The following is a 21,858-nucleotide window of genomic DNA, read 5'->3' on the forward strand; positions in this document are numbered from 1 at the left end:
ATTTAGATGTAGTCCGTGCTCTAAAATTCTACTTAGAAGCTACAAAAGAGTTCAGACAAACATCTTCTCTGTTTGTCGTCTATTCTGGTAAAAGGAGAGGTCAAAAAGCAACTTCTACCTCTCTTTCCTTTTGGCTTAAAAGCATCATCAGATTGGCTTATGAGACTGCCGGACGGCAGCCTCCTGAAAGAATCACAGCTCACTCCACTAGGGCTGTGGCTTCCACATGGGCCTTCAAGAACGAGGCTTCTGTTGATCAGATATGTAAGGCAGCGACTTGGTCTTCACTGCACACTTTTGCCAAATTTTACAAATTTGATACTTTTGCTTCTTCGGAGGCTATTTTTGGGAGAAAGGTTTTGCAAGCCGTGGTGCCTTCCGTTTAGGTAACCTGATTTGCTCCCTCCCTTCATCCGTGTCCTAAAGCTTTGGTATTGGTTCCCACAAGTAAGGATGACGCCGTGGACCGGACACACCAATGTTGGAGAAAACAGAATTTATGCTTACCTGATAAATTACTTTCTCCAACGGTGTGTCCGGTCCACGGCCCGCCCTGGTTTTTTAATCAGGTTTGATGAATTATTTTCTCTAACTACAGTCACCACGGCACCCTATGGTTTCTCCTATTTTTTCCTCCTGTCCGTCGGTCGAATGACTGGGGTGGGCGGAGCCTAGGAGGGACTATATGGCCAGCTTTGCTGGGACTCTTTGCCATTTCCTGTTGGGGAAGAGATATTCCCACAAGTAAGGATGACGCCGTGGACCGGACACACTGTTGGAGAAAGTAATTTATCAGGTAAGCATAAATTCTGTTTTTACCTCTGTGATTACCTTTTATCTAAGCATCTGCAGACTGCTCCTTATCTCAGTTATATTAATATACTTTTTACCTCTGTGATTACCTTGTATCTAAGCCTCTGCAGACTGCCCCTTATCTCAGTTATATTAATATACGTTTTACCTCTGTGATTACCTCAAGTTTATCATTCAAACCTTTTGGTAATCTAGTTCCCAATCTGGAACTAGATTACCAAAAGGTTTGAATGATAAGCCTGAATTTGTCCACTTTTTTATAAATAACTATTTAAAATGAGATAAGCATCCATTTGTTGTGTGCGCCAGGACAGAGGGTAAATTCTATCTATTTTTGTGTGTATTGAAAATATTGGGGGTAACTAGGAATTAGGTTGAACCAATGTAACTAACTATTACTTCTTCACACAATATAGAGCTCTGTGATTTTTATGTATACAGGGTTAAAGGCGATACAGCTTTAAGGTGTTGCAAGGCTGCTTGGGAAAATCATCTGTAAGCAATCCGGTATCTGCATAAAAGAGGAAGTCCGGTGAGGACTCTATATGCCCTGATGATCCTCTGTAACACATACTGGAGGTGCGGGAGAAACGTGCGTTGGCACTATGTGTTTGTGATACCCAGGTACCTGTCGACTGTACCATGGGTCAGGATTTCTAGTGCATCAGTCTAGACCTATTCCCTGAATCTTCTGTTTCTTAATAGACATTCTGGCTTTATATATGCAGCAGTACAATCCAAGTGAGCTATCGATTTGCTGATGTGACTCCGGTGGTGGAGTGAGTGGTTCTAAAGGTGTGCTATTGGAATGCAATAAAGGACGTGCCTGCATGAGAAGTGATTATACACAGTACTTTCTGTTATCGTACTTTGTCAGAACTCTTGGCAAAGTTCACGGCGAAATACCGAATCAACTGGGCGTCTCTTGACCAATGAAAAGCTTCCTTTCTACAGCCACTCCCAGTCCCTGGTGACGCTCCGCCACTCCTACTGATGTTGACGTCACACGCCAAGAAATCACTGCAAGCTGAAAACAGGTGGACACAACATAACCGGAGGATCTAAGCTAAGTATATGTTGTGCTTTCCAACCGAGAAATAATACTTGCTATTGACTCTATGCAGCAGGAATAGCTGCGGAATGTCTGTCTGCTCTAAAGAGGAGATTCACCTGTGCATATAATGAGCGTTAAAGCGCTTTCTACATATCATCTAGTTCACTTTTGTATGGACTGCAGCTACCTGTTTATGCGTGTCTATTGCCTATCTAACGTATGTCCCACAGCGGATTCATCATATATCTTGTTGTAAACAGTAATTTAGCTGGTTAACCCCTTATTGTTTATGATGTTAACTCTAAATATTTTTATATACTGAATTGTATTCTTGGGAATAAATTACAAATTTTTGAAAGTCTTTTTTTTGTGTGCGGTTTATTAATCCCTTGCTGTTCTAGGGCATTATCCTATACCCTGGTATTTTTCTATCTTTACTATTATATTAATATACATTTTACCTCTGTGATTTCCCTGTATCTAAGACTCTACAGACTGCCTCTTATCTCTGTTATATTAATATACATTTTACCTCTGTGATTACCCTGTATCTAAGACTCTACAGACTGCCTCTTATCTCTGTTATATTAATATACATTTTACCTCTGTGATTACCCTGTATCTAAGACTCTACAGACTGCCTCTTATCTCTGTTATATTAATATACATTTTACCTCTGTGATTACCCTGTATCTAAGACTCTACAGACTGCCTCTTATCTCAGTTATATTAATATACATTTTACCTCTGTGATTACCCTGTATCTAAGCCTCTGCAGACTGCCTCCTTATCTCAGTTATATTAATATACGTTTTACCTCTGTGATTACTCTGTATCTAAGACTCTACAGACTGCTCCTTATCTCAGTTATATTAATAAACATTTTACCTCTGTGATTACCCTGTATCTAAGCCTCTGCAGACTGCTCCTTATCTCTGTTATATTAATATACTTTTTACATCTGTGATTACCTTGTATCTAAGCCTCTGCAGACTGCTCCTTATCTCAGTTATATTAATATACTGTTTACCTCTGTGATTACCTTGTATCTAAGCCTCTGCAGACTGCTCATTATCTCAGTTATATTAATATACATTTTAACTCTGTGATTACCTTGTATCTAAGTCTCTGCAGACTGCTCCTTATCTCAGTTATATTAATATAATTTTTACCTCTGTGATTACCTTGTATCTAAGCCTCTGCAGACTTCTCCTTATCTCAGTTATATTAATATACTTTTTACCTCTGTGATTACCCTGTATCTAAGCCTCTGTAGACTGCACCTTATCTCAGTTATATTAATATACTTTTTACCTCTGTGATTACTTTGTATCTAAGCCTCTGTAGACTGCACCTTATCTCAGTTATATTAATAAACATTTTACCTCTGTGATTACCCTGTATCTAAGCCTCTGCATACTGCTCCTTATCTCAGTTATATTAATATACTTTTTACCTCTGTGATTACTTTGTATCTAAGCCTCTGTAGACTGCACCTTATCTCAGTTATATTAATAAACATTTTACCTCTGTGATTACCCTGTATCTAAGCCTCTGCAGACTGCTCCTTATCTCAGTTAAATTAATATACTTTTTACCTCTGTGATTACCTTGTATCTAAGCCTCTGCAGACTGCCCCTTATCTCAGTTATATTATTATACTTTTTCCCTCTGTGGTTACCTTGTAGCTAAGCCTCTGCAGACTGCCCCTTATCTCAGTTATATTAATATACTTTTTACCTCTGTGATTACCTTGTATCTAAGCCTCTGCAGACAGCTCCTTATCTCAGTTATATTAATATACTTTTTACCTCTGTCATTACTTTGTATCTAAGCCTCTGCAGACTGCCCCTTATCTCAGTTATATTAATATACTTTTTACCTCTGTGATTACCTTGTATCTAAGCCTCTGCAGACTGCTCCTTATCTCAGTTATATTAATATACTGTTTACCTCTGTGATTACCTTGTATCTAAGCCTCTGCAGACTGCTCATTATCTCAGTTATATTAATATACATTTTAACTCTGTGATTACCTTGTATCTAAGCCTCTGCAGACTGCTCCTTATCTCAGTTATATTAATATACTTTTTACCTCTGTGATTACCTTGTATCTAAGCCTCTGCAGACTTCTCCTTATCTCAGTTATATTAATATACTTTTTACCTCTGTGATTACCCTGTATCTAAGCCTCTGTAGACTGCACCTTATCTCAGTTATATTAATAAACATTTTACCTCTGTGATTACCTTGTATCTAAGCCTCTGCAGACTGCCCCTTATCTCAGTTATATTAATATACTTTTACCTCTGTGATTACCCTGTATCTAAGCCTCTGCATACTGCTCCTTATCTCAGTTATATTAATATACTTTTTACCTCTGTGATTACCTTGTATCTAAGCCTCTGCAGACTGCCCCTTATCTCAGTTATATTAATATACTTTTTCCCTCTGTGGTTACCTTGTAGCTAAGCCTCTGCAGACTGCCCCTTATCTCAGTTTATTAATATACTTTTTACCTCTGTGATTACCTTGTATCTAAGCCTCTGCAGACTGCTCCTTATCTCAGTTATATTAATATACTTTTTCCCTCTGTGGTTACCTTGTAGCTAAGCCTCTGCAGACTGCTCCTTATCTCAGTTATATTAATACACATGTTACCTCTGTGATTACCTTGTATCTAAGCCTCTGCAGATTGCTCCTTATCTCTGTTATATTAATATACTTTTTAGCTCTGTGATTACCTTGTATCTAATCCTCTGCAGACTGCTCCTTATCTCAGTTATATTAATATACGTTTTAGCTCTGTGATTACCTTGTATCTAAGCCTCTGCAGACTGCCCCTTATCTCAGTTATATTAATATACTTTTTACCTCTGTGATTACCTTGTATCTAATCCTCTGCAGACTGCCCCTTATGTCAGTTATATTAATATACTTTTTACCTCTGTGATTACCCTGTATCTAAGCCTCTGCAGACTGCCCCTTATCTCAGTTATATTAATATACTTTTTACCTCTGTGATTACCCTGTATCTAAGCCTCTGCAGACTGCCCCTTATCTCAGTTATATTAATATACTTTTACCTCTGTGATTACCTTGTATCTAAGCCTCTGCAGACTGCCCCTTATCTCAGTTATATTAATATACTTTTTACCTCTGTGATTACCCTGTATCTAAGCCTCTGCAGACTGCCCCTTATCTCAGTTATATTAATATACTTTTTACCTCTGTGATTACCCTGTATCTAAGCCTCTGCAGACTGCCCCTTATCTCAGTTATATTAATATACTTTTACATCTGTGATTACCTTGTATCTAAACCTCTGCAGACTGCTCCTTATCTCAGTTATATTAATATACTTTTTACCTCTGTGATTACCTTGTATCTAAGCCTCTGCAGACTGCCCCTTATCTCAGTTATATTAATATACGTTTTACCTCTGTGATTATCCTGTATCTAAGCCTCTGCAGACTGCTCCTTATCTCAGTTATATTAATATACTTTTTACCTCTGTGATTACCTTGTATCTAACCCTCTGCAGACTGCTCCCTTATCTCAGTTATATTAATATACTTTTTACCTCTGTGATTACCTTTTATCTAAGCCTCTGCAGACTGCCCCTTATGTCAGTTATTTTGACAGGCTTGCATTTTAGCCAGTCAGTGCTGACTCATAAATAACCCCACAGTTGTGAGCACAATGTTTATCTTTATGACACACATGAAGTAGTGCTGTCTAGATGTGAAAAACAGTCAAAATTCACCAGGATAAGAGGCGGCTTTCAAGGGCTAAGTTATTAGCATTTGTGCCTAAGCACATTTGATGATAACCCTAAATTGGAAAGTTGTTTAAAATGACATACCCTATCTGAGTCATGAAAGTTTAGTTTTGTCTAGACTGTCCCTTTAATCAGTAAGCTTAGTTTTGCAGTCACAGTTGTTACACATATTTTGCAGTTATATTTATCTGCAGTTGTTTTATGGCACTTTAGGGCTTTGATAATGTGTCTGATTCCTCCGTAGGACACTGAACCACTGAAGTGAACAAGCAGAGATGGATTACTGTTGGTTTTGGAAGAATGAGAGATATAAATCAAAGTCATCGTCCTCAACCAATGTCCTTGCAAAACGCAGGTGAAGCCACTTGCAGCAGAGCGAGCAGCGTCCCTGAGGCTTATGAAGAAGCGTTTATATCAGATCTACTGGTGTCTGAATCTGCTATTAGTAACGTACAGCTAAACTTACCCCTGGGGAAGAAACGGTTAATAAGTGACTCAGATTTAGGTGCAGCAGAGCGAGCAGCGTCCCTGAGACTTATAAAGAAGCGTTTATATCAGATCTACTGGTGTCTGAATCTGCTATTAGTAACGTACAGCTAAACTTACCCCTGGGGAAGAAACGGTTAATAAGTGACTCAGATTTAGGTGCAGCAGAGCGAGCAGCGTCCCTGAGACTTATGAAGAAGCGTTTATATCAGATCTACTGGTGCCTGAATCTGCTATTAGTAACGTACAGCTAAACTTACCCCTGGGGAAGAAACGGTTAATAAGTGACTCAGATTTAGGTTTAGCAGAGCGAGCAGCGTCCCTGAGACTTATGAAGAAGCGTTTATATCAGATCTACCGGTGTCTGAATCTGCTATTAGTAACGTACAGCTAAACTTACCCCTGGGGAAGAAACGGTTAATAAGTGACTCAGATTTAGGTTTAGCAGAGCGAGCAGCGTCCCTGAGACTTATGAAGAAGCGTTTATATCAGATCTACTGGTGTCTGAATCTGCTATTAGTAACGTACAGCTAAACTTACCCCTGGGGAAGAAACGGTTAATAAGTGACTCAGATTTAGGTTTAGCAGAGCGAGCAGCGTCCCTGAGACTTATGAAGAAGCGTTTATATCAGATCTACCGGTGTCTGAATCTGCTATTAGTAACGTACAGCTAAACTTACCCCTGGGGGAGAAACGGTTAATAAGTGACTCAGATTTAGCTTTAGCAGAGAGAGCAGCGTCCCTGAGACTTATAAAGAAGCGTTTATATCAGATCTACCGGTGTCTGAATCTGCTATTAGTAACGTACAGCTAAACTTACCCCTGGGGGAGAAACGGTTAATAAGTGACTCAGATTTAGATGCAGCTGAGCGAGCAGCGTCCCTGAGACTTATGAAGAAGCGTTTATATCAGATCTACTGGTGCCTGAATCTGCTATTAGTAATGTACAGCTAAACTTTCCCCTGGGGTAGAAACGGTTAATAAGTGACTCAGATTTAGGTGCAGCAGAGCGAGCAGCGTCCCTGAGACTTATAAAGAAGCGTTTATATCAGATCTACTGGTGTCTGAATCTGCTATTAGTAACGTACAGCTAAACTTACTCCTGGGGGAGAAACGGTTAATAAGTGACTCAGATTTAGGTGCAGCAGAGCGAGCAGCGTCCCTGAGGCTTATGAAGAAGCGTTTATATCAGATCTACTGGTGTCTGAATCTGCTATAAGTAACGTACAGCTAAACTTACCCCTGGGGAAGAAACGGTTAATAAGTGACTCAGATTTAGGTGCAGCAGAGCGAGCAGCGTCCCTGAGGCTTATGAAGAAGCGTTTATATCAGATCTACTGGTGTCTGAATCTGCTATTAGTAACGTACAGCTAAACTTACCCCTGGGGAAGAAACGGTTAATAAGTGACTCAGATTTAGGTTTAGCAGAGTGAGCAGCGTCCCTGAGGCTTATGAAGAAGCGTTTATATCAGATCTACTGGTGCCTGAATCTGCTATTAGTAACGTACAGCTAAACTTACCCCTGGGGGAGAAACGGTTAATAAGTGACTCAGATTTAGGTGCAGCAGAGCGAGCAGCGTCCCTGAGACTTATGAAGAAGCGTTTATATCAGATCTACTGGTGTCTGAATCTGCTATTAGTAACGTACAGCTAAACTTACCCCTGGGGAAGAAACGGTTAATAAGTGACTCAGATTTAGGTGCAGCAGAGCGAGCAGCGTCCCTGAGACTTATGAAGAAGCGTTTATATCAGATCTACTGGTGTCTGAATCTGCTATTAGTAACGTACAGCTAAACTTACCCCTGGGGGAGAAACGGTTAATAAGTGACTCAGATTTAGGTTTAGCAGAGCGAGCAGCGTCCCTGAGACTTATGAAGAAGCGTTTATATCAGATCTACTGGTGTCTGAATCTGCTATTAGTAACGTACAGCTAAACTTACCCCTGGGGAAGAAACGGTTAATAAGTGACTCAGATTTAGGTGCAGCAGAGCGAGCAGCGTCCCTGAGGCTTATGAAGAAGCGTTTATATCAGATCTACTGGTGTCTGAATCTGCTATTAGTAACGTACAGCTAAACTTACCCCTGGGGAAGAAACGGTTAATAAGTGACTCAGATTTAGGTGCAGCAGAGCGAGCAGCGTCCCTGAGACTTATGAAGAAGCGTTTATATCAGATCTACTGGTGTCTGAATCTGCTATTAGTAACGTACAGCTAAACTTACCCCTGGGGAAGAAACGGTTAATAAGTGACTCAGATTTAGGTGCAGCAGAGCGAGCAGCGTCCCTGAGACTTATGAAGAAGCGTTTATATCAGATCTACCGGTGTCTGAATCTGCTATTAGTAACGTACAGCTAAACTTACCCCTGGGGAAGAAACGGTTAATAAGTGACTCAGATTTAGGTGCAGCAGAGCGAGCAGCGTCCCTGAGACTTATGAAGAAGCGTTTATATCAGATCTACTGGTGTCTGAATCTGCTATTAGTAACGTACAGCTAAACTTACCCCTGGGGAAGAAACGGTTAATAAGTGACTCAGATTTAGGTGCAGCAGAGCGAGCAGCGTCCCTGAGGCTTATGAAGAAGCGTTTATATCAGATCTACTGGTGTCTGAATCTGCTATTAGTAACGTACAGCTAAACTTACCCCTGGGGGAGAAACGGTTAATAAGTGACTCAGATTTAGGTGCAGCAGAGCGAGCAGCGTCCCTGAGACTTATGAAGAAGCGTTTATATCAGATCTACTGGTGTCTGAATCTGCTATTAGTAACGTACAGCTAAACTTACCCCTGGGGGAGAAACGGTTAATAAGTGACTCAGATTTAGGTGCAGCAGAGCGAGCAGCGTCCCTGAGGCTTATGAAGAAGCGTTTATATCAGATCTACTGGTGTCTGAATCTGCTATTAGTAACGTACAGCTAAACTTACCCCTGGGGAAGAAACGGTTAATAAGTGACTCAGATTTAGGTTTAGCAGAGCGAGCAGCGTCCCTGAGGCTTATGAAGAAGCGTTTATATCAGATCTACTGGTGTCTGAATCTGCTATTAGTAACGTACAGCTAAACTTACCCCTGGGGAAGAAACGGTTAATAAGTGACTCAGATTTAGGTGCAGCAGAGCGAGCAGCGTCCCTGAGACTTATGAAGAAGCGTTTATATCAGATCTACTGGTGTCTGAATCTGCTATTAGTAACGTACAGCTAAACTTACCCCTGGGGAAGAAACGGTTAATAAGTGACTCAGATTTAGGTGCAGCAGAGCGAGCAGCGTCCCTGAGGCTTATGAAGAAGCGTTTATATCAGATCTACTGGTGCCTGAATCTGCTATTAGTAACGTACAGCTAAACTTACCCCTGGGGAAGAAACGGTTAATAAGTGACTCAGATTTAGGTGCAGCAGAGCGAGCAGCGTCCCTGAGACTTATGAAGAAGCGTTTATATCAGATCTACTGGTGTCTGAATCTGCTATAAGTAACGTACAGCTAAACTTACCCCTGGGGAAGAAACGGTTAATAAGTGACTCAGATTTAGGTTTAGCAGAGCGAGCAGCGTCCCTGAGACTTATGAAGAAGCGTTTATATCAGATCTACTGGTGTCTGAATCTGCTATTAGTAACGTACAGCTAAACTTACCCCTGGGGGAGAAACGGTTAATAAGTGACTCAGATTTAGGTTTAGCAGAGCGAGCAGCGTCCCTGAGACTTATGAAGAAGCGTTTATATCAGATCTACTGGTGTCTGAATCTGCTATTAGTAACGTACAGCTAAACTTACCCCTGGGGAAGAAACGGTTAATAAGTGACTCAGATTTAGGTGCAGCAGAGCGAGCAGCGTCCCTGAGGCTTATAAAGAAGCGTTTATATCAGATCTACTGGTGTCTGAATCTGCTATTAGTAACGTACAGCTAAACTTACCCCTGGGGAAGAAACGGTTAATAAGTGACTCAGATTTAGGTTTAGCAGAGCGAGCAGCGTCCCTGAGGCTTATGAAGAAGCGTTTATATCAGATCTACTGGTGCCTGAATCTGCTATTAGTAACGTACAGCTAAACTTACCCCTGGGGAAGAAACGGTTAATAAGTGACTCAGATTTAGGTGCAGCAGAGCGAGCAGCGTCCCTGAGGCTTATGAAGAAGCGTTTATATCAGATCTACTGGTGTCTGAATCTGCTATTAGTAACGTACAGCTAAACTTACCCCTGGGGAAGAAACGGTTAATAAGTGACTCAGATTTAGGTTTAGCAGAGCGAGCAGCGTCCCTGAGACTTATGAAGAAGCGTTTATATCAGATCTACTGGTGTCTGAATCTGCTATTAGTAACGTACAGCTAAACTAACCCCTGGGGGAGAAACGGTTAATAAGTGACTCAGATTTAGGTGCAGCAGAGCGAGCAGCGTCCCTGAGACTTATGAAGAAGCGTTTATATCAGATCTACTGGTGTCTGAATCTGCTATTAGTAACGTACAGCTAAACTTACCCCTGGGGGAAGAAACGGTTAATAAGTGACTCAGATTTAGGTGCAGCAGAGGCGAGCAGCGTCCCTGAGACTTATGAAGAAGCGTTTATATCAGATCTACTGGTGTCTGAATCTGCTATTAGTAACGTACAGCTAAACTTACCCCTGGGGAGAAACGGTTAATAAGTGACTCAGATTTAGGTTTAGCAGAGCGAGCAGCGTCCCTGAGGCTTATGAAGAAGCGTTTATATCAGATCTACTGGTGTCTGAATCTGCTATTAGTAACGTACAGCTAAACTTACCCCTGGGGAAGAAACGGTTAATAAGTGACTCAGATTTAGGTTTAGCAGAGCGAGCAGCGTCCCTGAGACTTATGAAGAAGCGTTTATATCAGATCTACTGGTGTCCTGAATCTGCTATTAATAACGTACAGCTAAACTTACCCCTGGGGAAGAAACGGTTAATAAGTGACTCAGATTTAGGTGCAGCAGAGCGAGCAGCGTCCCTGAGACTTATGAAGAAGCGTTTATATCAGATCTACCGGTGTCTGAATCTGCTATTAGTAACGTACAGCTAAACTTACCCCTGGGGGAGAAACGGTTAATAAGTGACTCAGATTTAGGTTTAGCAGAGCGAGCAGCGTCCCTGAGGCTTATGAAGAAGCGTTTATATCAGATCTACTGGTGTCTGAATCTGCTATTAGTAACGTACAGCTAAACTTACCCCTGGGGAAGAAACGGTTAATAAGTGACTCAGATTTAGGTGCAGCAGAGCGAGCAGCGTCCCTGAGACTTATGAAGAAGCGTTTATATCAGATCTACTGGTGTCTGAATCTGCTATTAGTAACGTACAGCTAAACTTACCCCTGGGGGAGAAACGGTTAATAAGTGACTCAGATTTAGGTGCAGCAGAGCGAGCAGCGTCCCTGAGACTTATGAAGAAGCGTTTATATCAGATCTACTGGTGTCTGAATCTGCTATTAGTAACGTACAGCTAAACTTACCCCTGGGGAAGAAACGGTTAATAAGTGACTCAGATTTAGGTTGCAGCAGAGCGAGCAGCGTCCCTGAGACTTATGAAGAAGCGTTTATATCAGATCTACTGGTGTCTGAATCTGCTATTAGTAACGTACAGCTAAACTTACCCCTGGGGAAGAAACGGTTAATAAGTGACTCAGATTTAGGTGCAGCAGAGCGAGCAGCGTCCCTGAGACTTATGAAGAAGCGTTTATATCAGATCTACTGGTGTCTGAATCTGCTATTAGTAACGTACAGCTAAACTTACCCCTGGGGAAGAAACGGTTAATAAGTGACTCAGATTTAGGTTTAGCAGAGCGAGCAGCGTCCCTGAGGACTTATGAAGAAGCGTTTATATCAGATCTACTGGTGTCTGAATCTGCTATTAGTAACGTACAGCTAAACTTACCCCTGGGGAAGAAACGGTTAATAAGTGACTCAGATTTAGGTGCAGCAGAGCGAGCAGCGTCCCTGAGGCTTATGAAAGAAGCGTTTATATCAGATCTACTGGTGTCTGAATCTGCTATTAGTAACGTACAGCTAAACTTACCCCTGGGGAAGAAACGGTTAATAAGTGACTCAGATTTAGGTGCTAGCAGAGCGAGCAGCGTCCCTGAGACTTATGAAGAAGCGTTTATATCAGATCTACTGGTGCCTGAATCTGCTATTAGTAACGTACAGCTAAACTTACCCCTGGGGAAGAAACGGTTAATAAGTGACTCAGATTTAGGTGCAGCAGAGCGAGCAGCGTCCCTGAGACTTATGAAAGGAAGCGTTTATATCAGATCTACTGGTGTCTGAATCTGCTATTAGTAACGTACAGCTAAACTTACCCCTGGGGAAGAAACGGTTAATAAGTGACTCAGATTTAGGTTTAGCAGAGCGAGCAGCGTCCCTGAGACTTATGAAGAAGCGTTTATATCAGATCTACTGGTGTCTGAATCTGCTATTAGTAACGTACAGCTAAACTTACCCCTGGGGAAGAAACGGTTAATAAGTGACTCAGATTTAGGTGCAGCAGAGCGAGCAGCGTCCCTGAGACTTATGAAGAAGCGTTTATATCAGATCTACTGGTGTCTGAATCTGCTATTAGTAACGTACAGCTAAACTTACCCCTGGGGAAGAAACGGTTTAATAAGTGACTCAGATTTAGGTTCAGCAGAGCGTAGCAGCGTCCCTGAGGCTTATGAAGAAGCGTTTATATCAGATCTACTGGTGTCTGAATCTGCTATTAGTAACGTACAGCTAAACTTACCCCTGGGGAAGAAACGGTTAATAAGTGACTCAGATTTAGGTTCAGCAGAGCGAGCAGCGTCCCTGAGGCTTATGAAGAAGCGTTTATATCAGATCTACTGGTGTCTGAATCTGCTATTAGTAACGTACAGCTAAACTTACCCCTGGGGAAGAAACGGTTAATAAGTGACTCAGATTTAGGTGCAGCAGAGCGAGCAGCGTCCCTGAGACTTATGAAGAAGCGTTTATATCAGATCTACTGGTGTCTGAATCTGCTATTAGTAACGTACAGCTAAACTTACCCCTGGGGAAGAAACGGTTAATAAGTGACTCAGATTTAGGTTTAGCAGAGCGAGCAGCGTCCCTGAGACTTATGAAGAAGCGTTTATATCAGATCTACTGGTGTCTGAATCTGCTATTAGTAACGTACAGCTAAACTTACCCCTGGGGAAGAAACGGTTAATAAGTGACTCAGATTTAGGTGCAGCAGAGCGAGCAGCGTCCCTGAGACTTATGAAGAAGCGTTTATATCAGATCTACTGGTGCTGAATCTGCTATTAGTAACGTACAGCTAAACTTACCCCTGGGGAAGAAACGGTTAATAAGTGACTCAGATTTAGGTGCAGCAGAGCGAGCAGCGTCCCTGAGACTTATGAAGAAGCGTTTATATCAGATCTACTGGTGTCTGAATCTGCTATTAGTAACGTACAGCTAAACTTACCCCTGGGAAGAAACGGTTAATAAGTGACTCAGATTTAGGTGCAGCAGAGCGAGCAGCGTCCCTGAGGCTTATGAAGAAGCGTTTATATCAGATCTACTGGTGTCTGAATCTGCTATTAGTAACGTACAGCTAAACTTACCCCTGGGGAAGAAACGGTTAATAAGTGACTCAGATTTAGGTGCAGCAGAGCGAGCAGCGTCCCCTGAGACTTATGAAGAAGCGTTTATATCAGATCTACTGGTGTCTGAATCTGCTATTAGTAACGTACAGCTAAACTTACCCCTGGGGGAAGAAACGGTTAATAAGTGACTCAGATTTAGGTGCAGCAGAGCGAGCAGCGTCCTGAGGCTTATGAAGAAGCGTTTATATCAGATCTACTGGTGTCTGAATCTGCTATTAGTAACGTACAGCTAAACTTACCCCTGGGGAAGAAACGGTTAATAAGTGACTCAGATTTAGGTGCAGCAGAGCGAGCAGCGTCCCTGAGCTTATGAAGAAGCGTTTATATCAGATCTACTGGTGTCTGAATCTGCTATTAGTAACGTACAGCTAAACTTACCCCTGGGGAAGAAACGGTTAATAAGTGACTCAGATTTAGGTGCAGCAGAGCGAGCAGCGTCCCTGAGACTTATGAAGAAGCGTTTATATCAGATCTACTCGGTGTCTGAATCTGCTATTAGTAACGTACAGCTAAACTTACCCCTGGGGAAGAAACGGTTAATAAGTGACTCAGATTTAGGTTGCAGCAGAGCGAGCAGCGTCCCTGAGACTTATGAAGAAGCGTTTATATCAGATCTACTGGTGTCTGAATCTGCTATTAGTAACGTACAGCTAAACTTACCCCTGGGGAAGAAACGGTTAATAAGTGACTCAGATTTAGGTGCAGCAGAGCGAGCAGCGTCCCTGAGACTTATGAAAGAAGCGTTTATATCAGATCTACTGGTGTCTGAATCTGCTATTAGTAACGTACAGCTAAACTTACCCCTGGGGAAGAAACGGTTAATAAGTGACTCAGATTTAGGTTTAGCAGAGAGAGCAGCGTCCCTGAGACTTATGAAGAAGCGTTTATATCAGATCTACTGGTGTCTGAATCTGCTATTAGTAACGTACAGCTAAACTTACCCCTGGGGAAGAAACGGTTAATAAGTGACTCAGATTTAGGTGCAGCAGAGCGAGCAGCGTCCCTGAGACTTATGAAGAAGCGTTTATATCAGATCTACTGGTGTCTGAATCTGCTATTAGTAACGTACAGCTAAACTTACCCCTGGGGAAGAAACGGTTATTAAGTGACTCAGATTTAGGTTGCAGCAGAGCGAGCAGCGTCCCTGAGACTTATGAAAGAAGCGTTTATATCAGATCTACTGGTGTCTGAATCTGCTATTAGTAACGTACAGCTAAACTTACCCCTGGGGAAGAAACGGTTAATAAGTGACTCAGATTTAGGTTAGCAGAGCGAGCAGCGTCCCTGAGGCTTATGAAGAAGCGTTTATATCAGATCTACTGGTGTCTGAATCTGCTATTAGTAACGTACAGCTAAACTTACCCCTGGGGAAGAAACGGTTAATAAGTGACTCAGATTTAGGTGCAGCAGGAGCGAGCAGCGTCCCTGAGACTTATGAAGAAGCGTTTATATCAGATCTACTGGTGTCTGAATCTGCTATTAGTAACGTACAGCTAAACTTACCCCTGGGGAAGAAACGGTTAATAAGTGACTCAGATTTAGGTTTAGCAGAGCGAGCAGCGTCCCTGAGGACTTATGAAGAAGCGTTTATATCAGATCTACTGGTGTCTGAATCTGCTATTAGTAACGTACAGCTAAACTTACCCCTGGGGAAGAAACGGTTAATAAGTGACTCAGATTTAGGTTTAGCAGAGCGAGCAGCGTCCCTGAGGCTTATGAAGAAGCGTTTATATCAGATCTACTGGTGTCTGAATCTGCTATTAGTAACGTACAGCTAAACTTACCCCTGGGGAAGAAACGGTTAATAAGTGACTCAGATTTAGGTGCAGCAGAGCGAGCAGCGTCCCTGAGACTTATGAAGAAGCGTTTATATCAGATCTACTGGTGTCTGAATCTGCTATTAGTAACGTACAGCTAAACTTACCCCTGGGGAAGAAACGGTTAATAAGTGACTCAGATTTAGGTTTCAGCAGAGCGAGCAGCGTCCCTGAGACTTATGAAGAAGCGTTTATATCAGATCTACTGGTGTACTGAATCTGCTATTAGTAACGTACAGCTAAACTTACCCCTGGGGAAGAAACGGTTAATAAGTGACTCAGATTTAGGTTTAGCAGAGCGAGCAGCGTCCCTGAGGCTTATGAAGAAGCGTTTATATCAGATCTACTGGTGTCTGAATCTGCTATTAGTAACGTACAGCTAAACTTACCCCCTGGGGAAGAAACGGTTAATAAGTGAACTCAGATTTAGGTGCAGCAGAGCGAGCAGCGTCCCTGAGGACTTATGAAGAAGCGTTTATATCAGATCTACTGGTGTCTGAATCTGCTATTAGTAACGTACAGCTAAACTTACCCCTGGGGAAGAAACGGTTAATAAGTGACTCAGATTTAGGTTCAGCAGAGCGAGCAGCGTCCCTGAGGACTTATGAAGAAGCGTTTATATCAGATCTACTGGTGTCTGAATCTGCTATTAGTAACGTACAGCTAAACTTACCCCTGGGGAAGAAACGGTTAATAAGTGACTCAGATTTAGGTGCAGCAGAGCGAGCAGCGTCCCTGAGACTTATAAAGAAGCGTTTATATCAGATCTACTGGTGTCTGAATCTGCTATTAGTAACGTACAGCTAAACTTACCCCCTGGGGAAGAAACGGTTAATAAGTGACTCAGATTTAGGTTGAGCAGAGCGAGCAGCGGTCCCTGAGACTTATGAAGAAGCGTTTATATCAGATCTACTGGTGTCCTGAATCTGCTATTAGTAACGTACAGCTTAAACTTACCCCTGGGGAAGAAAACGGTTAATAAGTGACTCAGATTTAGGTTTAGCAGAGCGAGCAGCGTCCCTGAGGCTTATGAAAGAAGCGTTTATATCAGATCTACTGGTGTCTGAATCTGCTATTAGTAACGTACAGCTAAACTTACCCCTGGGGAAGAAACGGTTAATAAGTGACTCAGATTTAGGTGCAGCAGAGCGAGCAGCGTCCCTGAGACTTATGAAGAAGCGTTTATATCAGATCTACTGGTGTCTGAATCTGCTATTAGTAACGTACAGCTAAACTTACCCCTGGGGAAGAAACGGTTAATAAGTGACTCAGATTTAGGTGCAGCAGAGCGGAGCAGCGTCCCTAGAGACTTATAAAGAAGCGTTTATATCAGATCTACTGGTGTCTGAATCTGCTATTAGTAACGTACAGCTAAACTTACCCCTGGGGAAGAAACGGTTAATAAGTGACTCAGATTTAGGGTTTAGCAGAGCGAGCAGCGTCCCTGAGGACTTATGAAGAAGCGTTTATATCAGATCTACTGTGTCTGAATCTGCTATTAGTAACGTACAGCTAAACTTACCCCTGGGGAAGAAACGGTTAATAAGTGACTCAGATTTAGGTGCAGCAGAGCTGAGCAGCGTCCCTGAGACTTATAAGAAGCGTTTATATCAGAATCTACTGGTGTCTGAATCTGCTATTTAGTAACGTACAGCTAAACTTACCCCTGGGGAAGAACGGTTAATAAGTGACTCAGATATAGGTTAGCAGAGCGAGCAGCGTCCCTGAGGCTAATGAAGAAGGGTTTATATCAGATCTACTGGTGTCTGAATCTGCTATTAGTAACGTACAGCTAAACTTACCCCTGGGGAAGAAACGGTTAATAAGTGACTCAGATTTAGGTGCAGCAGAGCGAGCAGCGTCCCTGAGGCTTATGAAGAAGCGTTTATATCAGATCTACTGGTGTCTGAATCTGCTATTAGTAACGTACAGCTAAACTTACCCCTGGTAAGAAACGGTTAATAAGTGACTCAGATTTAGGTGCAGCAGAGCGAGCAGCGTCCCTGAGGCTTATGAAGAAGCGTTTATATCAGATCTACTGGTGTCCTGAATCTGCTATTAGTAACGTACAGCTAAACTTACCCCCTGGGGAAGAAACGGTTAATAAGTGACTCAGATTTAGGTTTAGCAGAGTGAGCAGCGTCCCTGAGGCTTATGAAGAAGCGTTTATATCAGATCTACTGGTGTCTGAATCTGCTATTAGTAACGTACAGCTAAACTTACCCCTGGGGAGAAACGGTTAATAAGTGACTCAGATTTAGGTGCAGCAGAGCGAGCAGCGTCCCTGAGGCTTATGAAGAAGCGTTTATATCAGATCTACTGGTGTCTGAATCTGCTATTAGTAACGTACAGCTAAACTTACCCCTGGGGAAGAAACGGTTAATAAGTGACTCAGATTTAGGTGCAGCAGAGCGAGCAGCGTCCCTGAGGCTTATGAAGAAGCGTTTATATCAGATCTACTGGTGTCTGAATCTGCTATTAGTAACGTACAGCTAAACTTACCCCGGGGAAGAAACGGTTAATAAGTGACTCAGATTTAGGTGCAGCAGAGCGAGCAGCGTCCCTGAGACTTATAAAGAAGCGTTTATATCAGATCTACTGGTGTCTGAATCTGCTATTAGTAACGTACAGCTAAACTTACCCCTGGGGAAGAAACGGTTAATAAGTGACTCAGATTTAGGTTTAGCAGAGCGAGCAGCGTCCCTGAGACTTATGAAGAAGCGTTTATATCAGATCTACTGGTGTCTGAATCTGCTATTAGTAACGTACAGCTAAACTTACCCCTGGGGAAGAAACGGTTAATAAGTGACTCAGATTTAGGTTTAGCAGAGCGAGCAGCGTCCCTGAGGCTTATGAAGAAGCGTTTATATCAGATCTACCGGTGTCTGAATCTGCTATTAGTAACGTACAGCTAAACTTACCCCTGGGGAAGAAACGGTTAATAAGTGACTCAGATTTAGGTTTAGCAGAGCGAGCAGCGTCCCTGAGGCTTATGAAGAAGCGTTTATATCAGATCTACTGGTGTCTGAATCTGCTATTAGTAACGTACAGCTAAACTTACCCCTGGGGAAGAAACGGTTAATAAGTGACTCAGATTTAGGTGCAGGCAGAGCGAGCAGCGTCCCTGAGGCTTATGAAGAAGCGTTTATATCAGATCTACTGGTGTCTGAATCTGCTATTAGTAACGTACAGCTAAACTTACCCCTGGGGAAGAAACGGTTAATAAGTGACTCAGATTTAGGTTTAGCAGAGCGAGCAGCGTCCCTGAGACTTATGAAGAAGCGTTTATATCAGATCTACTGGTGTCTGAATCTGCTATTAGTAACGTACAGCTAAACTTACCCCTGGGGGAGAAACGGTTAATAAGTGACTCAGATTTAGGTTTAGCAGAGCGAGCAGCGTCCCTGAGACTTATAAAGAAGCGTTTATATCAGATCTACTGGTGTCTGAATCTGCTATTAGTAACGTACAGCTAAAACTTACCCCTGGGGGAAGAAACGGTTAATAAGTGACTCAGATTTAGGTGCAGCAGAGCGAGCAGCGTCCCTGAGACTTATAAAGAAGCGTTTATATCAGATCTACTGGTGTCTGAATCTGCTATTAGTAACGTACAGCTAAACTTACCCCTGGGGAAGAAACGGTTAATAAGTGACTCAGATTTAGGTTTAGCAGAGCGAGCAGCGTCCCTGAGACTTATGAAGAAGCGTTTATATCAGATCTACTGGTGTCTGAATCTGCTATTAGTAACGTACAGCTAAACTTACCCCTGGGGAAGAAACGGTTAATAAGTGACTCAGATTTAGGTGCAGCAGAGCGAGCAGCGTCCCTGAGACTTATGAAGAAGCGTTTATATCAGATCTACTGGTGTCTGAGTCTGCTATTAGTAACGTACAGCTAAACTTACCCCTGGGGAAGAAACGGTTAATAAGTGACTCAGATTTAGGTGCAGCAGAGCGAGCAGCGTCCCCTGAGACTTATGAAGAAGCGTTTATATCAGATCTACTGGTGTCTGAATCTGCTATTAGTAACGTACAGCTAAACTTACCCCCTGGGGAAGAAACGGTTAATAAGTGACTCAGATTTAGGTGTAGCAGAGCGTGAGCAGCGTCCCTGAGGCTTATGAAGAAGCGTTTATATCAGATCTACTGGTGTCTGAATCTGCTATTAGTAACGTACAGCTAAACTTACCCCCTGGGGAAGAAACGGTTAATAAGTGACTCAGATTTAGGTTTAGCAGAGCGAGCAGCGTCCCTGAGACTTATGAAGAAGCGTTTATATCAGATCTACTGGTGTCTGAATCTGCTATTAGTAACGTACAGCTAAACTTACCCCTGGGGAGAAACGGTTAATAAGTGACTCAGATTTTAGGTGCAGCAGAGCGGAGCAGCGTCCCTGAGACTTATGAAAGAAGCGTTTATATCAGATCTACTGGTGTCTGAGTCTGCTATTAGTAACGTACAGCTAAACTTACCCCTGGGGAAGAAACGGTTAATAAGTGACTCAGATTTAGGTGCAGCAGAGCGAGCAGCGTCCCTGAGACTTATGAAGAAGCGTTTATATCAGATCTACTGGTGTCTGAATCTGCTATTAGTAACGTACAGCTAAACTTACCCCTGGGGGAGAAACGGTTAATAAGTGACTCAGATTTAGGTTTAGCAGAGCGAGCAGCGTCCTGAGACTTATGAAGAAGCGTTTATATCAGATCTACTGGTGTCTGAATCTGCTATTAGTAACGTACAGCTATAACTTACCCCCTGGGGAAGAAACGGTTAATAAGTGACTCAGATTTAGGTGCAGCAGAGCGAGCAGCGTCCCTGAGACTTATGAAGAAGCGTTTATATCAGATCTACTGGTGTCTGAATCTGCTATTAGTAACGTACAGCTAAACTTACCCCTGGGGAAGAAACGGTTAATAAGTGACTCAGATTTAGGTGCAGCAGAGCGAGCAGCGTCCCTGAGACTTATGAAGAAGCGTTTATATCAGATCTACTGGTGTCCTGAATCTGCTATTAGTAACGTACAGCTAAACTTACCCCTGGGGAAGAAACCGGTTAATAAGTGACTCAGATTTAGGTGCAGCAGAGCGAGCAGCGTCCCTGAGGCTTATGAAGAAGCGTTTATATCAGATCTACTGGTGTCTGAATCTGCCTATTAGTAACGTACAGCTAAACTTACCCCTGGGGAAGAAACGGTTAATAAGTGACTCAGATTTAGGTGCAGCAGAGCGAGCAGCGTCCCTGAGACTTATGAAGAAGCGTTTATATCAGATCTACTGGTGCCTGAATCTGCTATTAGTAACGTACAGCTAAACTTACCCTGGGGGAAGAAACGGTTAATAAGTGACTCAGATTTAGGTGCAGCAGAGCGAGCAGCGTCCCTGAGACTTATGAAGAAGCGTTTATATCAGATCTACTGGTGTCTGAATCTGCTATTAGTAACGTACAGCTAAACTTACCCCTGGGGAAGAAACGGTTAATAAGTGACTCAGATTTAGGTTGCAGCAGAGCGAGCAGCGTCCCTGAGGCTTATGAAGAAGCGTTTATATCAGATCTACTGGTGTCTGAATCTGCTATTAGTAACGTACAGCTAAACTTACCCCTGGGGAAGAAACGGTTAATAAGTGACTCAGATTTAGGTGCAGCAGAGCGAGCAGCGTCCCTGAGACTTATGAAGAAGCGTTTATATCAGATCTACTGGTGTCTGAATCTGCTATTAGTAACGTACAGCTAAACTTACCCCTGGGGAAGAAACGGTTAATAAGTGACTCAGATTTAGGTTTAGCAGAGCGAGCAGCGGCCCTGAGGCTTATGAAGAAGCGTTTATATCAGATCTACTGGTGCCTGAATCTGCTATTAGTAACGTACAGCTAAACTTACCCCTGGGGAAGAAACGGTTAATAAGTGACTCAGATTTAGGTTTAGCAGAGCGAGCAGCGTCCCTGAGACTTATGAAGAAGCGTTTATATCAGATCTACTGGTGTCTGAATCTGCTATTAGTAACGTACAGCTAAACTTACCCCTAGGGAAGAAACGGTTAATAAGTGACTCAGATTTAGGTGCAGCAGAGCGAGCAGCGGCCCTGAGACTTATGAAGAAGCGTTTATATCAGATCTACTGGTGTCTGAATCTGCTATTAGTAACGTACAGCTAAACTTACCCCTGGGGGAGAAACGGTTAATAAGTGACTCAGATTTAGGTTTAGCAGAGCGAGCAGCGTCCCTGAGGCTTATGAAGAAGCGTTTATATCAGATCTACTGGTGTCTGAATCTGCTATTAGTAACGTACAGCTAAACTTACCCCTGGGGAAGAAACGGTTAA

At 42.5% G+C, this 21,858-nt stretch overlaps 1 protein-coding gene across 4 annotated transcripts in view; it reads left to right on the forward strand.

Moving 5' to 3' along the window:
• LOC128635654 (zinc finger protein OZF) overlaps positions 1 to 21,858 on the forward strand; it is a 65,577-nt gene that overhangs the window by 19,764 nt on the left and 23,955 nt on the right. For all 4 annotated transcript variants that reach the window (XM_053688742.1, XM_053688743.1, XM_053688741.1 and 1 more), the window contains one exon: positions 5,893 to 6,003. The gene's annotated coding sequence lies outside the window, so the exon portion shown is untranslated. The remainder of the gene's footprint in view (positions 1 to 5,892; positions 6,004 to 21,858) is intronic.

The sequence above is a fragment of the Bombina bombina genome, chromosome 7 (genome assembly GCF_027579735.1).
Source record: "Bombina bombina isolate aBomBom1 chromosome 7, aBomBom1.pri, whole genome shotgun sequence".
Taxonomy (NCBI): Eukaryota; Metazoa; Chordata; class Amphibia; order Anura; family Bombinatoridae; genus Bombina; species Bombina bombina.